Source organism: Hippocampus bargibanti, linkage group LG04 (genome assembly GCF_051943395.1).
Source record: "Hippocampus bargibanti isolate YZ-2025 linkage group LG04, ASM5194339v1, whole genome shotgun sequence".
Taxonomy (NCBI): domain Eukaryota; kingdom Metazoa; phylum Chordata; class Actinopteri; order Syngnathiformes; family Syngnathidae; genus Hippocampus; species Hippocampus bargibanti.
The window spans coordinates 23,340,708-23,357,544 of NC_142737.1; the positions used below are offsets into that span (position 1 = coordinate 23,340,708).

Below are 16,837 nucleotides of genomic sequence, written 5' to 3' on the forward strand. Positions count from 1 at the left end.
CCCAAAATGATTCACGTTTTGTTTTTTCTTGCCAGGGGTGCCGTTATAGCACTGGTCAGACCTCTGTCAATGTTTTTCCCTCCCACAGTGCGGCAGCATTTGCCTTTTGTACAGCCGCCCCCACTTACACCTCATGTTAATCCAGATGCATGTAACTTTTTTTTACCATATTTCTTTTTTTCTGATGAAGTCAAGTCAAAAGTCAAAGTCAAAGTCAGCTTTATTGTCAAATATGCTAATATGCATGACATACAGCACAGATGAAATTAATGTCCTCTCGGACCCAGCGTGCAAGACATGCAAGGCACTTATAACGTGGCTAAAAAAGACATACAATTGACAACAGACAATACATGTAATTTCTGTATGTAAAGTGAGGTAGTGTCGTATGGAAAGTGAGGTAGTGACGTATGTAAAGTGAGGTAGTGACATATGTAAAGTGAGGAAGTGATGTACATAAAGTGACGTAATGTCGTAATTGCAAAACAAACAACTAGAAAGGGTTGAAGTGAGGTCTTGTCTAATGAGAAATAACAAAAAAAATAGAGTTCAGGATGATCGTACAGCATGTAGCGTGTACTCAGAGTTCGGTGAGTGTGGCAGTGGGAAGGGGCAGGCTGGGCAGGGCTGGGAGGGAGTTGAGTCTCCGGACTGCCTGGTGGCAGAAACTGTCCTTGAGCCTGCTGGTTTTGGCTCGGAGACTCCGCAGTCTCCGATCCGATGGCAGCAGGCTGAAGAGGCTGTGGGAGGGGTGGGTGGGATCGCCAGCGATCCGGATGGCTCTGCGGGTGAGGCGGGTGTTGTAGATGTCCTGAAGCGGGGGGAGAGAGACACCGATGATCTTCTCAGCTGTCCTCACGATGCGCTGCAGAGTCTTACGGCAGGACACGGTGCAGGCGCCGTACCACACAGTGATACAGCTGGTCAGGATGCTCTCTATGGTACCGCGGTAGAAGGAGGTCGTGATGGGGGTCGGGGCTCCAACTCTTTTGAGCTTGCGGAGGAAGTACAGGCGCTGGTGGGCTCTCTTGGCCATTGATGCCGTGTTGTGGCTCCAGGACAGGTCATCGGATATGTGCACTCCCAGGAACTTGGTGCTGCTCACTCTCTCCACTGCAGCACCGTCGATGGTTAGTGGAGCATGCTGGGGGCGCACTCTCCTGAAGTCCACAACAATCTCCTTCGTCTTCTCCACATTCAGACGGAGATTGTTGTCCTTGCACCACGTGGCCAGGCGGCTGACCTCGTCCCTGTAGGCTGTCTCCTCGTCGTTGTTGATGAGGCCCACCACAGTCGTGTCATCCGCAAACTTTATGAAGAGGTTGGAGCTGGGTGATGATGGTGAGCAGTCGTGCGTGAGCAGAGTGAAGAGGAGGGGGCTCAGCACACACCCCTGGGGGGCCCCTGTGTTCAGCGTGATGGTGCTGGAAGTGTTGTCGCCAACTCTGACTGCCTGTGGTCTCCCCGTCAGGAAGTCCAGCAGCCAGTTGCACAGGGAGGTGCTGATCCCCAGTTTGCTCAGTTTATTGGTAAGCTGTTGGGGGATGATTGTGTTGAATGCTGAGCTGAAGTCGATGAACAGCATTCTGACGTAGGAGTCTCTGGTCTCCAGGTGGGTGAGCGCTGTGTGGAGAGCAGTGGAGATGGCATCATCGGTCGAGCGGTTGGGCCAATATGCAAATTGGAAGGGGTCATGGGTGGGGGGGAGGGCAGCCTTGATGTGGTTCATAACTAGCCGCTCGAAGCACTTCATGAGGATGGGAGTGAGTGCGACCGGGCGGTAGTCATTGTGGCAGGTGGGGGACGACTTCTTCGGGACCGGGATAATGGTGGTGGCTTTGAGGCACGTGGGCACAACAGCCTGGCTCAGGGAGGTGTTGAAGATGTCCGTGAAGACATCTGTGAGCTCCACAGCGCAGTCTCTCAGAACACGGCCAGGAATGCCGTCGGGACCCGGGGCTTTTCGTGCGTTGGTCCCTCTGAGGGATCGCCTCACGCTGTCCTGGGACAGTGTCAGCACCTGTTCGCCGGGAGGTGGTGGGGTCTTCTGTGCTGGAGTGCTGTTGTCTGCCTCGAAGCGGGCGAAGAAGTCGTTCAGCTGGTTCAGCAGAGTGGTGGAGTTCTCGCAGGTCTGTGGAGTGGGCTTGTAGTCTGTGATGGTCTGTATCCCACGCCACAGGTTCCTGGTGTCACTGCTGTCTTTGAAGTGGTTGGCGATCCTCCTGGAGTGCTGTCTCTTGGCCATCCTGATGCCACGTGACAGGTTGGCCCTGGCTGTCCTCAGGCCCAGCTCATCGCCAGCTTTGTAGGCAGCGTTCCGAGCCCTGAGGAGCCTGTGGACTTCACCCGTCAGCCATGGCTTCTGGTTGGCCAGGATGGTGACAGATCTGGTGACAGTCACGTCATCCATGCACTTCCTCATGTAGGAGGTAACAGAGTCTGTGTACTCTTGGAGGTCGGTGTTGTTGTTGTAGGTGGCCGCTTGTCTGAACATGTTCCAGTCTGTGTTGGAGAAGCAGTCTTTGAGTGCCTCTGACGACCCATCAGGCCACACCCTTATCTGCTTCTTGACTGGTTTATTGACTTTGACAAGAGGCCTATATGCGGGCATTAACATGATAGTGGAGTGGTCCGAAGCTCCTAGGTGGGGGAGGGGGTAGGCTTTGTAGGCTCCTTTGTGTGTGGTGAAAACATTGTCCAGAATGTTGTTACCTCTCGTTGGAAAGTTAATGTGTCCATGGAGATGTGGAAAAACACTTTTGGGGTTGGCGTGGTTGAAATCGCCAGCCAGGATAAGGAAAGCATCTGGCTGGGCTGTCTGTTGCTCGCTGATGTGCTGGTAGAGTTCATTCAATGCCGCGCTCCTGTTGTTAATTGAGCTCGGGGGGATGTAAACTGTTACCAGCAGTATGGCACTAAATTCCCTCGGCAGGTAGAATGGCCGACATTTTATGACCATAAGTTCCATCAGTGGCGAACAGTGTTTGCATACCACAACAGCGTTGCGGCACCAGGCATCACTGATGTAAACACAGAGTCCCCCGCCGCGAGTCTTCCCCCCCTCGACGAGCGCTCTGTCTGCCCGGAAGCTAGTTAGCTGGGCTAGCTGGATGGCACTGTCCGGTATGCTGTCGGTCAGCCATGTTTCCACAAACACAAAGGCACAACACTCACCCACGGTCTTGGAAGTTGAGCGGAGAAGTCTGATGTAGTCCATTTTATTGTCCAGCGAGCGCACGTTAGCCAGCGTGATGGTAGGAATGCAAGGCCGGTGGCGGCTAGCCGCGAGCCTAATGCGAATACCTCCACGCTTTCCCCTCTTTTGTTTCCTCATACAGCGCTTGTGGCGCCTCCACTCTGGGTTGGGTGCAGGAGTGGGGGTCGGTGGAAGAGTGGGGCTCAATGGATGAGCCGACTCCCTGAGCAATCCATGCTTGCGTAGCACTTCTGCTTCAGCTGGTTTAGGTTTTAAAAATGAACTGCCGATGTCGAGCAGAACCTCACGGGAGTAGGTACGCCTCGGGTGTAGCGAGGCCAACGGAGACGGACATTTGCACGAGTAAGACAAACACAATAAACACGAAAAAACCAATTTGCCGGGAGAGAGAGGAGCCGCTGCGTGTGCACGCGCCGCCATCTTGGAAAAAAAAAAAAAAAAAAAAAAAAAAAAAGGAGGAGGAAAGGAGAGTCGAATGTTTCTAACACTGTGTTGAATGTTTTTGTAGTCCTCAAAGTCAATATTATGTAGGTCCTAGAATTTGAGTGAAAATGACAAAAAGCCTGGCACTTGAGTGGACACATTTTGCACGTCTGGCAGTGAATGAGTTAATCGGCTCTGCAACAAGTACAGTGATACCTCGGTTCTCGACCATAATCCGTTCCAGAAACCTGTTCGAAAAGCGATTTGTTCGAACACCGAAACCATTTTTCCCATTACAAATAATGTAAATCGTTTTAATCTGTCCCAAGACCCTGAATGTTTTTTAGTACCTTTTTAGTACAGTATTTTATACATTATACATATACATATATTTATACATTTATACATATGCATGAAATTGCACGTTAAAATGCTGACCAACACATGCAATGTATATCTCAGAAAATGTTAAGCAAAATGGCAGACACAAATAACATAAACATAAATGTAACACAGGCTAATTGTACGTTCGTAAAGAAAAGAATTATGAATAGGATTTTTTTACCTTTGTGGTGGTCAGCAGAAGGCGCAGGTGGACGGAGGAAGGAAATGTATTGTTTGGAAGGAGAGTCCCCTTCCATAAAAACTTCGAGGAGCTCTTCTGTCTGAGGGGTGCTCACACGTTCAAATCTCTTTGCTACGGATGGCTCGGCTACAGTATGTTCTTTTCTCTTAAAATATCTATCCAATGACACTTGCTCTCGCTCTCATAGCCACATCACTAGATTTTACAGCCTCCTCATTCTTTAATATCATACTGATTGTAGATTTCGCCATGCTGTATTCCCTACCAGGGATTCTCAATACGTCGATCGTGATCGACCAATCGGTTTCCATGGTACTATTGGTAGATCGCAAGAAAAGGTGATGTGACATTGTCAGGAACTGACGCTTAACAAATCAAATGGAGTTCTTTTGAAAAAAAAACTTGACGTCGGCCAATCAGCCATCCCTTTATTTGATTGATACACCGGAGAACCAATCAAATGACATCTCATTGAGAGACTCACTGAGAGCTCAAACAACGGCCCTTCGTTGCCAAGTGAGCAAGGATGTCGTTAGTTACATCCTAATTTTTCGTTAGTTTTTTCTCCTTAAACCCAAGATAGAGAATACAAAATGGAAGAGCTGGACCAAGTAAGAAGAAAAAACGTATCACTTTCATACGGAATGAGAGGATGACTTTTTTTCACGATGACATTTTCAAGTGCGGTTGTCTCGTCTGCCAGTTATCAGAGTGAACTCAGGTAATGGCAAACAATTGACATAATTATGTTGTGTTGTGCAACATATGCGGATATACATCAACATAAATTGCAATAATCTTCACTTTATTTCTCAATAAATGTAACGAGTAGATCATTTTGACTTGGTCATTTCAAAAGTAGCTCCCTTGCTGAAAAAAGTGTGAGCGCCCCTGCCCTAGCCAGATCAGACACTCGCACACCTCCTTCATATTTTGCTACTATTTCTTTCTTAAATGCAATAGTTGTACGCACTACTTTTCTTTTTTCACTTGTAGCAGCACTTACTTTCTTGGGAGAAATGATTAGGGGCTAAAACTCTTCGTTCACCTATATTAAACGTGAGAGCAAAACGAGGCACATCCGCAAGCGACAACAATTGGTCACGAAGTGAGCAATACACCCGTACGCCGCTCAGCATCCCACCCCCGCGTACGCACTCACGCGTCGTACCGGCGTTCGAAATCCGATTGTTGTTCGAACTACGAAGCAAGAATTTCTCAAATATTTTTTTCGGACTCCGATTTGTTCGAACTGTGAGTCGTTCGAAAACCGAGGTTCCACTGTATTTGTTGTGTAAAAAGGAAATTGCATGTTAAACTTGGCTTTACATGCAGTACAGACTTGAAAGGGTTAATCCGATCACCCGGTGAGTGGGTGTGGCTGTGGAGTTAAATGCTGTCTGAACCAGGTGTCTCTTGTTAGCCGCTGGTGAGTCCACATGTTGCATTTCCACGTTCTACCTTTCTGTTGATTTAAACTAAAATAATGTCAAAGTAGTGATAGAAATGATTGTGAATGAGTTGCATTCGTATTCTGTGTTTCCATTTGTAGGTTTATGACCTACTTCACTGCTCGTCTACCAAACAAAAAGAACCAATGTATCCAAAACTCAATCAACAATAAATAATGAGAGTGAGTTGATTTGTATCAGTGTGGTCTCTCTGGGATCCCTTTCGGTGGGAAAACGTGGAAACGTAAATTGACCGAACAGTATTTGCAAATGTAATTTGTTACAGGTGACTCCATGTAACGTAATTTGAAATTGGCAAAAATCTAACATTTATGTTGAGATACCCTTTAAAGGGGGAAACGTTTGCAAGTGTTTGGGAAGGTAGCAAATTTAAAATTGTCGTGCAACGTCTGGAGTCATTTTAACCACCTTGAATGATCCTTGATGTGGACGCTCATTTTGCTCCTTTCCATAACACCAGCAACCGTTGGCCCCGCTGATGAATAACAGCTTTACATTTGTGTCTTGCTTAAAATAAGAGCACTGTCAATATTTACAAAAGGAGTTCAATACTATGCACACATACCGACTTTGTTTCAAAACCACTTGTGGCTTTTACTCAATTGGGTGGAGTGGGAGTTGGGCATCTCCTGATTTATTCATGTAGGCCAATTTTTATGTGCATACTGTATGATAATATTCAGATCATTTATATTTTAGAGATAATAATATATATATCTTAAGAGGGCTAATTTACCCCACTCGCCCTCCATAGCTTCCTTTCACGTATTTTTAGTTCTCTTTTCGGTTATATTTAACACTGGGTAGGTTGTTTGGATGAAGAGATAATTTGTGAATAGAGTACAGTGATCCCTCGCTACTTCGTGGTTCACTTATTGCAGCTTCAGTGAATCGCAGATTTTTTTTTTCAGGGGAAAAAAACAACTTGTTTTTTTTTTTTTTTTTAATGAGTCTTTCTCCGAGAGAAGGACATTGTTATCGGTAGTTGTTGGCAGGCACTCTTTCTTTTTTTGGGGGGAGAATAGAGAACATCTCATGGAACAGCTCGTGGAGCTTCTGAGCTGTCAAAGCCAGTGTTTGATTTTATTCAGCTTTGTTTGCAGTGTTGTTTGCAGTGTTGTTTCTTTTACTTTGTTTGTTTTCACATTTGTATGCCATTAATAAAAAAATCTCTATTCTCACCAAAAAAGAAAGACAAAAAAGAGAGTGCAAACAACTACCTGTTCTTCTCTAGGAAAAAGAAAGTGTTTTTTTTTTTTTTTACTACATTGTACTTTCACCTATCGCGGGCTATTTTTGGAACGTATCACCCACGATAAACGAGGGTTCACTGTACATTGAAAGAATGAATTATCTGAGTGAGACTGAATCATTTCTTGTCATCGATGTCAAATGCAAGTCCAGAAATAAATAATTTGCCACAGTTTGGCTTTAGCCGCATATGCTTCTGCTCAAAAGTTTGTTTACTTGCCTTTGAGTGAAGCGTTTGTGGCAGAAGCCAAACAGTGGCAGAGTTTTTAACTTGCACTTGGATTTGACACCTCTGCATTACATACAGCCCTGTTTTTCAACCTTTTTCAAGCCAAGGCACATTTCTTCCGTTGAAATTATCTCGGGGCACACCCCCAGCTAAAAATGTGGGGGAAAAAAAGTATTAACTGTTAATGTATGCTTTTTTTCACATTTTTTTTATTATATTATTAATAATTAACAATATACCAGCCACAGCATGCACGAAACACATAATGTGCAACATAATATGACAGGTCATAACATATTGTTAATAACAATTAAATAATATATATATATATATATATATATATATATATATATATATATATATATATATATATATATATATATATATATATATATATATATATATATATATATATATATATATGTTATATTGGTAATATAAGCTTTTTTTAAACGTTGAAGAATGATGTATAACATAGGATTTAACTAAACACAAAGAAAAAAGTATTTTATAATCTTTCATATTTATATTTACTCAGTGTGAAACCTGGGCCTGTTTGGACGAACAGAGAGCTGATATCCTGGCCGGGATGAATGAAAGACACAGTCGAAGCTCTCACACGAAGCTCTCAGTCTTTCTCTGTCTTTTGTATTTACTGCAGTCAGGCTTGAAACGCTCACCTCACACAGATATGTTGTGGAAAATGGGGGCAATGTTAAAATAGCTTTGTTAGCCAGCATGGAGAACTCTGGTAAAAGTAAATCCAACTGAAACATAGCTTTCCTTGTATTTCCTAGCGCCAGAAACTTTGCTCGACGTCACTGTCTTTGCTTTTTTTTACCTCCATCCATACTAAGGCCTTCATTTGGGTCCGGGTTTTGTCCAGGGTCAACTTCTGAGTCAGCATTTTTCCTCTTCAAAAACCTCTCCATCACTTTCACCGTCGTCCCGCTAGCCACAATCTGCACTTGCCGCGCTATCCATGCGTCACTCGCTGGTCTCAAAGCGAAGTAGTGACGCACAACTACCCGCTGTTGCCACCTGCTTGTATGGAAGAGTACTACATGATTACTCTGCCAGGCGCTGGACTGCACAGGCACACAAATCGGATAATTTCCCGCGGCACACCTGACAATATCTCGCGGCACACCGGTGTGCCGCGGCACACTGGTTGAAAAACACTGGCATACAGTATGACTACTATGTTGATTAAATAAGCATCCACTCAGAGGGCCTTGAGCTGTTTAGTCAAATGAACGGGGAAATACAATGCATTGATTAACAAAAGGTGAAATGTATGCACTTCATAATGGAACAATGAAGACTTTAGAAATGTGTGCCCTCTGGTATGCTTTTTGGCCCATGATGTGGTCTCTTTTCGATACCTGGTGCAACCCAATGATTACATACTTTTAGTGATGGAGGAGGGGTAATGAGTGCCTTAATAAAGGGCTTATACCTGACAGCAACATCCGGTGGTAGAGGTATACTTTTGCTGTCAGCGTGCTGGTGTGCTTGCCTGGGACTGCATGAGAAAATCAATCCTGTCTATGTCATGACTAGTCCCTGAGCTTCTGTAATGTGTACACAATCAGTTTGACAAGTGAGAAATAAATCAATGTACTTGCTCCTCAGACATTTTGAAAGTCGGTTGGCATTTATGGAATGCAAAAGTCAGTTGCATTTTCTTTGGTATTAAATTGCCCAAAACTCTGGCGTGCTGAACTGCATCCCTTGAAGTTCTGCTACTGTGTTTGCTACTGTATTGTGTCACCATGGGGATTTCTCTGGTCAAACAAATAACCCTCTCGTGACTAGAAACAGCATGCACTTTAAATTGTATTTGCATGGCACAAGTTTTACTTTTCTATTCAAGTGCCACAAGCAACACATTCTCTATTTTCTGTTCTTACTTAAATCCAGCTATCCATCCATTATTTCTTTCAATCTGTTTAGGGCTGCAGGGGTGCTGGAGCTTATCGTAGTCGTCATCGGGCAGTGGGCAGCGGGCAGCCTGAACTGGTTGCCAGCCAAATGCAGGGCACAAAGAGACAACCATGCACGCTCACACTCACACATAAGGACAATTTAGAGCAATCAATCAGCCTGTCGTGCATGCTTTTGAAATGTTCGAGCAAACCAAAATACCTGGATAAAAAAACACACAGGCTGAGCATACAAATTCGACAACATGGAACTGGAATTGAACCTAATCACTGTGAGTTTAACGTGCTAACCACTGGTCCGCTGTTAATACCATGTTTCATTATTTCCATTGCAGATATTATGCTATCATTTTGTTGACTGTGAAAAAGGGGAAAGGTGAGGATTTTCCCCTCAGTTCAAACCAAACACAAACCATAAACAAAATAAAACTGACTATTACTACTACTAATAGTAAATGTTATTTCTACAATGCTTTTCATGACAGTCAAAGGCAAGAATCAGACTGCTACAGAGTGAAAAGAAAATTTACCAATGTTGTCAAAGTTATACAAAAGAAAAATATGATACAGGACCAACACAGAAGAAGCAAGGTCGATGATTCTCTAACTTTTGGAGATGGTCTATAATTTCTTTCTTGTATCTATTGGAAGGGTCCCTTTTTAGTTGCTCATAAGTGTTAGAATCACACTTTAACCTATTTATTTTGTCTTCATAATCCAATGTGTTGAGAAGCACTGTGCATCTGCCCTTGCCTGCTGGCAAAATAGTAATATTTTTTTCTTTTTGTAGAGTAGTTAACGCCTTTCTCTCTTCTAATGTTATGTTGGACGAAGGTAGTTTGGCACTACTGAGAAGGGCTGATATTTTAATCCGTAGATCATCTGCCTCTGCATACGAAAGTTTATTTTAATAGCCGATTCAGTAGCTGTGATGTAATCTATTGTAGGTATTGTTTTAGGGGTTACTGAGAAATATAAACCTTTGGTTAGTACAGCCTTTTCTGTCTCTGAGAGATCTCTGTCTGATAAATTTTTGATCCAATTCTCCCTTGAAATCTGCTCATTCCTAATTTTTTGCGTGTTTACCAGTAGCTGAGATTGTTTCAGTAAAAGTAATTTTTTAAATGTACCCTTTTGTCTCTCTTTGGTTTTGCTGTGGTGCCTCATGTATCCGGATTTAGTAAATTCACACACTTCCTGATGGATTTTGTGGGTAAGTTTAGTTTGTAATCGCTGATAATAAGTTTGTATTTCTGACTGTTTGTTTTCCTAGTATAATTTTGTTGCATTTTATCGGCTAAGTATCCAGGTTCCAGGGGGGCTTGCTTCAAGCATTTAGGAATTAACCGGCTCTGTCTACATCTTAGATTGAATCTGAGATGGTTCTTTAAGTCAGCTAATTTAAAAGTGGCCTTTTCTAAGTTACGTACCAGCAGAAGGACAATACTAGTGGGCCTCAATCAGCAGTACATTTGCACCTAAAAGCTAGCAAACACTCATTTGACGACAATAAGGTTAAAATCTTAGCGAAAGAACATAGATGGTTTGAAAGGCGAGTAAAAGAAGCAATTCTCATAAAACAACTAAATTCTGCATTAAACCGGTCTGGTGGGGTGAGGTTCAATTTGGATCGTTCATACAATAGCCTGCTTAGGCAACACACGTTAGGCAACATTAGTAATGCTGATGGGACGATACCAGAGGGAGTGGGGCCAACAGGCCAGTCGTTAGTCAGGAATGTAGGAACAATCGGTGGAGCCGCAGGGAGTGGTCCTCTGCTCCCCCCAACCTGAGAGTAGGGACCTATCATAGCTGTGTCCGGCGCCGCCATTTCTGGACATTAGGGATATATATATATATATATATATATATATATATATATATATATATATATATATATATAGGTCCGATGCTACCAGTAAGGCTTTAGTTCACTGAAGAATCATCTTGGATAAGAAGCGAAACGTCCGACACCTTCAAAAAAGTACAGATGACGGCTGAAGAAACCTTCTCATTGATGGACCACTCCTGTACGACTGAGAGCGTACACAGACCTATTATAGGGTAACTACGGTCTTATGTGAGAGTTCCAAGTGTGCTGGAGTGTGCTGAATGGCTTGATTTATTGACGTGAATAATTTGCATTAAGCACGTAGTTGAAGTAAATCAGTACCAATTATAATTAATATAGGTCATTTATATGTCACTCTTTTGTGAGAAACACAATCATGATTGCGATAAAGCTTCATTATTAGGCTCCGTAACCTTTAGAAATGAAAAATGTTGGTGATTACTCAGTTTTTTCTGTTTTGCACTCAACTAAATTTTCAGGGTACTCAGTAAGAACAAAATTACATTGAAGGCAATAAGGGGATTTTTGAACTGCTGGTCAGGCATTTCAGAAGACATGTTAACTCATTCTTCCCGGCAAACGACTACAGTCGTTGTGTTTTTACTTGTATCCCAAGTCACGCCTCCAGTCGGGCGAAAGCGATACCAAATAATGCCGGATGCCGACTACAGGCGGGCCGTGAATAGATGTTAACCCTTTACGGAGGATTGTGCTTCTCGATCGAGAAAATGAAAGGTGGCGATTGAAACTGATGCGGCACAAGTTACATGTCCCTTTAAAACAGATTATATGCAGTTTTGCCTTTAAGAGCGCTAGTGACATCATCTCCTTCATGCACAACACAATGTCCTCTCCTCCATCTTAAAAGCGCCTTCTATTTTTCGTCATGGATGAAATACCACGTAAGTATATGTTGTAACTATTTTATGAGCTATTCAGAAGAGGTTTACCTTGATACTGAAATGCATATTTACCGAGAAATATTAAACATAAGGAGTGTCCCGAATTCGGAAAATTCTAAAGCTAACGCTATTTTCATGATGATATTGTTGATCCTGACTTGGTACCCGATGCGAATAATTGTAAGTGAATGGTGCGTTTTCCACTAATAGCTGTACCTCATAGCTTTGCATTCTCAATATGATTATTGAGACGGAGGTCCGTATGTTTTTTTTTTCTAAAATACCCATGTACTGTATAGCTTTCCAGATCCTGATGAGAATGAAATAGATAACCAAGTTGATGAAGACACTTTGGCATCTGACACAGTTGTGACTGTTGCATTGATGTACTTCTATCACCATTCAAATACTTGATCAACTACGTGCTTCATACGCTATCTCCAGGAAATCACTAAAATGATGGGAATACCTGTTCTGGTTTCTACTGGATATTTGTATTTGCAATGGATTTATACTGATGAAACTCTCTCCAAACCATCAAGTGAAAACCAGAACAGGTTGCCTCCGAAAAAGGACTTAGTTAGAATTCAGGAAAAACTTATCTTATCAGTTGTTTAGCAATTACAGAAGGAAGAGAAAAAGAGAATGCATGAATGAGAATGACACTGTTTCCCTCCTTCATTGGCCAGTAGAATTGTATAAAAAGAGAACATGTAAAGAGTGTGCAAAGAAGAAAATTTGTCGCGAGCCAAGAACAGGTTGTGAGCAATTCATGGTGAACCTATGCATTCAATGTTTTAAACAATACCACAAATAAAAACATCCTGAATTATTTTAAATGCATTCTAGGTTTATTTCATGCATATGTGACTTGTTGTGAATGCATTTTGTTGTAATTTGCAGGTTTTGGAAAAAAATCTTCATTAACGTTGCAATAATGTTCTAAAACTTCAATCAATTTCACACAAAAAAACATTGTTATCTCATTCTATTATATGTTATGAAAGTGTACTGAAAGTTTCATAAAGATTGAACAACAAATAAAGAAGTTATAATAGTTTATTTGAACACACGTTAGTTATGAATTTCCTGCTGAAGCCACTCAGAGAGCATACTACAAAGCTAGGCTGCAGGCTCTGTAGGGGGAAGAAATGCAAAATGCCCGCTAGGGAGGAAACAGTTAACCAACTACATTGAATACTTTATGACAGCATATAAAATATTTGTGCAGAACTAGTTTACTGGTGGATGATCTCCATGGAGTGAATATTGTTAAATTCCACATGAGGCCTATTTTTCATTGAGTAATTTTGTTCACTTTTAAAGTGAGAAGAAGTGTTGGAACACACATTATTAATTTAACATAAAGTGAAAAACCATATTTGATGGCATAAACCTTAATTAGGCCAAGTAGACATATAATAATAATAATAATAATAATAATAATAATAATAATAATAATAATAATACATTTTATTTCAAGCGCCTTTCAAATGCTTTCAAATGACACTTTACTCTTTCAAATTGCTGCTGTGGACTGCAAATTTCCCCATTGTGGGACAAATAAAGGTTTTCTGATTCTTATTTTCTGTCTCAGGCATGCATAGATACAATAATAAATAAAATACAATTATAAATAGAAACAAGATATAAAGCTACACAGAAAATGCAATTTTAAATAGTTGTGTTTTGAGATGGGATTTTGTCACGGTTTGCGAGGTGGTGATGGCGGGTTCAGATTCCAAAAAGCAGGCAGGAGGGAGCAGGAGGTTGTTTGACAAATTGTAATAAAATAAAGTCAGCAGGAACAAAATGTAAAACATCAAAATCATCTGAATGGAAAAAATACAAAGTAGCAAAAGAAGACCAAAAGTAAAAGTCCGCCAAGGTTAAACAAACACATACACAATGCATGCAGCAACCAAGCAGCAAACAAACAATGAACCGGCACCGGATGGTCGTGCCGGGTGTCCTTTTAAGTGTCAATGATTAAACGACTAGCACCTGCGAGGCTGCAGGCAGGGCTGACGTCGCTACCCGCTGGTCGCCAATCATGACAGTACCCCCCCTTCAAGGGGCTGCTTCCAGAAGTCCCAACAGTCTCCCAAAAGGTCCACTCGCCAGGGAACGGTCGGTGGAGAGGGCAACCGCTGCCTCTCCAGCATACGACGGGCGGCGGCCTGATGGGAACGGGACTCGGCCTGGGGTGGACGAAGACGCGGCACGGATCGTCGTGGGCGTGAGTGCGATCCCTCTCGCACGTTCACGCGACGGCGCATGGCTCTGCGTGGACGTCGAACTGCCAGGCGCAGAATGGCACCCCGTACGGCCGTATGGGACTAGGTCTCGGCCGGAGGCCGACGTGGGAGTGAACTGCCCGGCTCCGGGGGAACGAGACCCGTCGAGAGCCGCTCCGGGATCCAGGGGTGAGTGGGGTCTCGGACTGACGTTGACGCGGACGTTGCACGGCTCGTCGTAGATGAGACTCAATTCGTCATGCACGACGACAGCGTGGCTGACGTGGGCGTGCAATGCCAGTCACCCAGTGTCACCCTGGACGGCCACCTGGAAGGAGGTCTTGGCCGGACGTTTACGTGGACGTTGCGGCTCGTCGAGTGACGCAATTCAAACTCGACGAGGCTTGCGCTAACGTGGACGTAGCATTGCCAGGCACAGGGTGGAAATGAGACGGGTCCGATGTACCTGCGGGATCCGATGGTTGGCCGGTTCATTCTGTCACGTTTTGCGAGGTGGTGATGGCGGGTGCGGATCCCAAAAAGCAGGCAGGAGGGAGCAGGAGGTTGTTTGACAAATTGTATTAAAATAAAGGTCAGCAGGAACAAAATGTAAAACATCAAAATCATCTGAATGGAAAAAATACAAAGTATCAAAAGAAGACCAAAAGTAAAAGTCCGCCAAGGTTAAACAAACACATACACAATGCATGCAGCAAACAAGCAGCAAACAAACAATGAACCGGCACCGGATGGTCGTGCCGGGTGTCCTTTTAAGTGTCAATGATTAAACGACCAGCACCTGCGAGGCTGCAGGCAGGGCTGACGTCGCTACCCGCTGGTCGCCAATCTGATCTGGAAGACCAGCACCTGTGCAGGTGCAGGCGGGGCCGACAGCGTCCCCCGTTGGTCGCCAACCAGATCATGACAGATTTGAAGGTGGGAAGAGAGTCAATGTTACGAATGTCGGGAGGAAGTGAGTTCCAAAGTTTTAGGGGCAGCATGGCTGAAAGCTCTGTCCCCCATCGCGTAGAGACGGGCAGGGGGCACACAGAGGTGGAGGGAGGAAGAGGATCTGAGGGAACGAGAGGGAATAAAAAATTGAAGGTCAGATAGGTTTGGGGGCAAGGTTATGGATACCTTTAAATGTTTCAAGGATAATTTTAAAGTTGATTCTATATTTGACCGGGAGCCAGTGGAGATCTTGGAGGACGGGGGTGATGTGGTGAGAGGATGAGATTCGGGTGATTATCCGGCCCGAAGAATTCTGGACAAGTGTGTACTGGGAGAGGTGAGAGTGTAGCTGGGAGGAAACAACATTTTCAATGATTTTGGAAATAAAAGGAAGGTCATATAAAGACAATTGGCCTGTTTTTGTCCCAATTCCGACCATTCCCTACCAAAGACGTCAAATATCGGACAGTCTTGGCTGATACAATGATTCTTACATGTGCGGTGTGGATTTCACTCAAAAGTAGGGGCCCTACAATCGAATGAACATGTTCAATATTTACAAGCATTTTTTTTGCGTTATCCTTACCCAGTTCTTCTGACATAGTTGACTAAGCAATCTGTGACATGATTAAATGTTGACAATCAAAGGGTTATATCCTACCTGATGTTCACTCATCCATATTCTAAACCGCTAATCCTCCCTCACTGGGGTCACGTAAGAGTTGGTGGCTATTCCAGGTGTCTTCAGGGTGTTAGTACAGATCCCCTGTGGTCAGATGGAAGGGGAAAAACAACTTTTTTTTCCCCTCTTGGTAATTGCAATATCACAATTTTTTGGGAAAATTGACAAATAAAGAAACAGTAAACAAAAGCAACAAAAAATCTCATTTGAATTCTCATTTTGTTCATAATGTCTACTTTTCTTTGCCGCAATAACCATTCGAAGTCCTCCGAGTATACTTTTTCTAAATCTCAAATGAACTGCTCAGAGGGGAGCCGGTTCTCCTCCACGTTGAGAAGAGCCAGATGATAAAGATGCCTGCCGGTGGTCTCCCTGGTGAGGTGGTTCAGGTATCCCCCACCGGCAGGAGGCCAAGCTGGTTTGGGAACACCTTTAGATCCTGCAGGAAGTGCTGGAAAACGTCCTCTATCGGGGGACAAAGCATGCCGCTATCATAATTTATGAATGCAGCCTATGGCTCAGCATTTATTCTTGATTTTGTAGTTACATTAGTTTAATTCATCAAGTGTAACACATGTTGAGAAAGTTGGGAAGGGAACAAGTTATTCACAGCTTAATGGAGGCACAACTCCACCTGCAAAAAAAAAAAAAAAAAAAGAATTTATCTATGAAGTCTACTACCACTCGGTTAAAAATATTTCATCTCGTCCACATATTACATCCAGAACGTATAACAAATTCATTTCAAATCTGAAGTAAAATTTGAAAATTTGGTTTGGACTTTAACAAGCATCTTGGCATTTGACATGCTTGATTTGCTTTCGCGGGCCGAATAAAATGATGTGGCGGGCTAGATTTGGCCCCCGGGCCTGGACTTTAGCTCCTCGGAGAAACAAGCACAACAATGGCAGCTGGACTCATCACAAATGAAGCTCTTAATCTTGTTGGAGGCACCAAACCCGACCAGTTTCATATGCACATTCACCGAACCCTTCTTTCAATGACTGTGCCCACTAACTTCAAATTGGACTGAGGAGTGGACCTCTGCAGCGGACTATCCACCGAACGCCTGAGACCGACTCCCCGAAC

General features: G+C 43.4%; 1 protein-coding gene across 11 annotated transcripts in view; it reads left to right on the top strand.

The window, feature by feature from the left end:
• The window catches only part of fbrsl1 (fibrosin like 1), a 476,317-nt gene that overhangs the window by 94,914 nt on the left and 364,566 nt on the right, over positions 1 to 16,837 (top strand). The window lies entirely within an intron of this gene.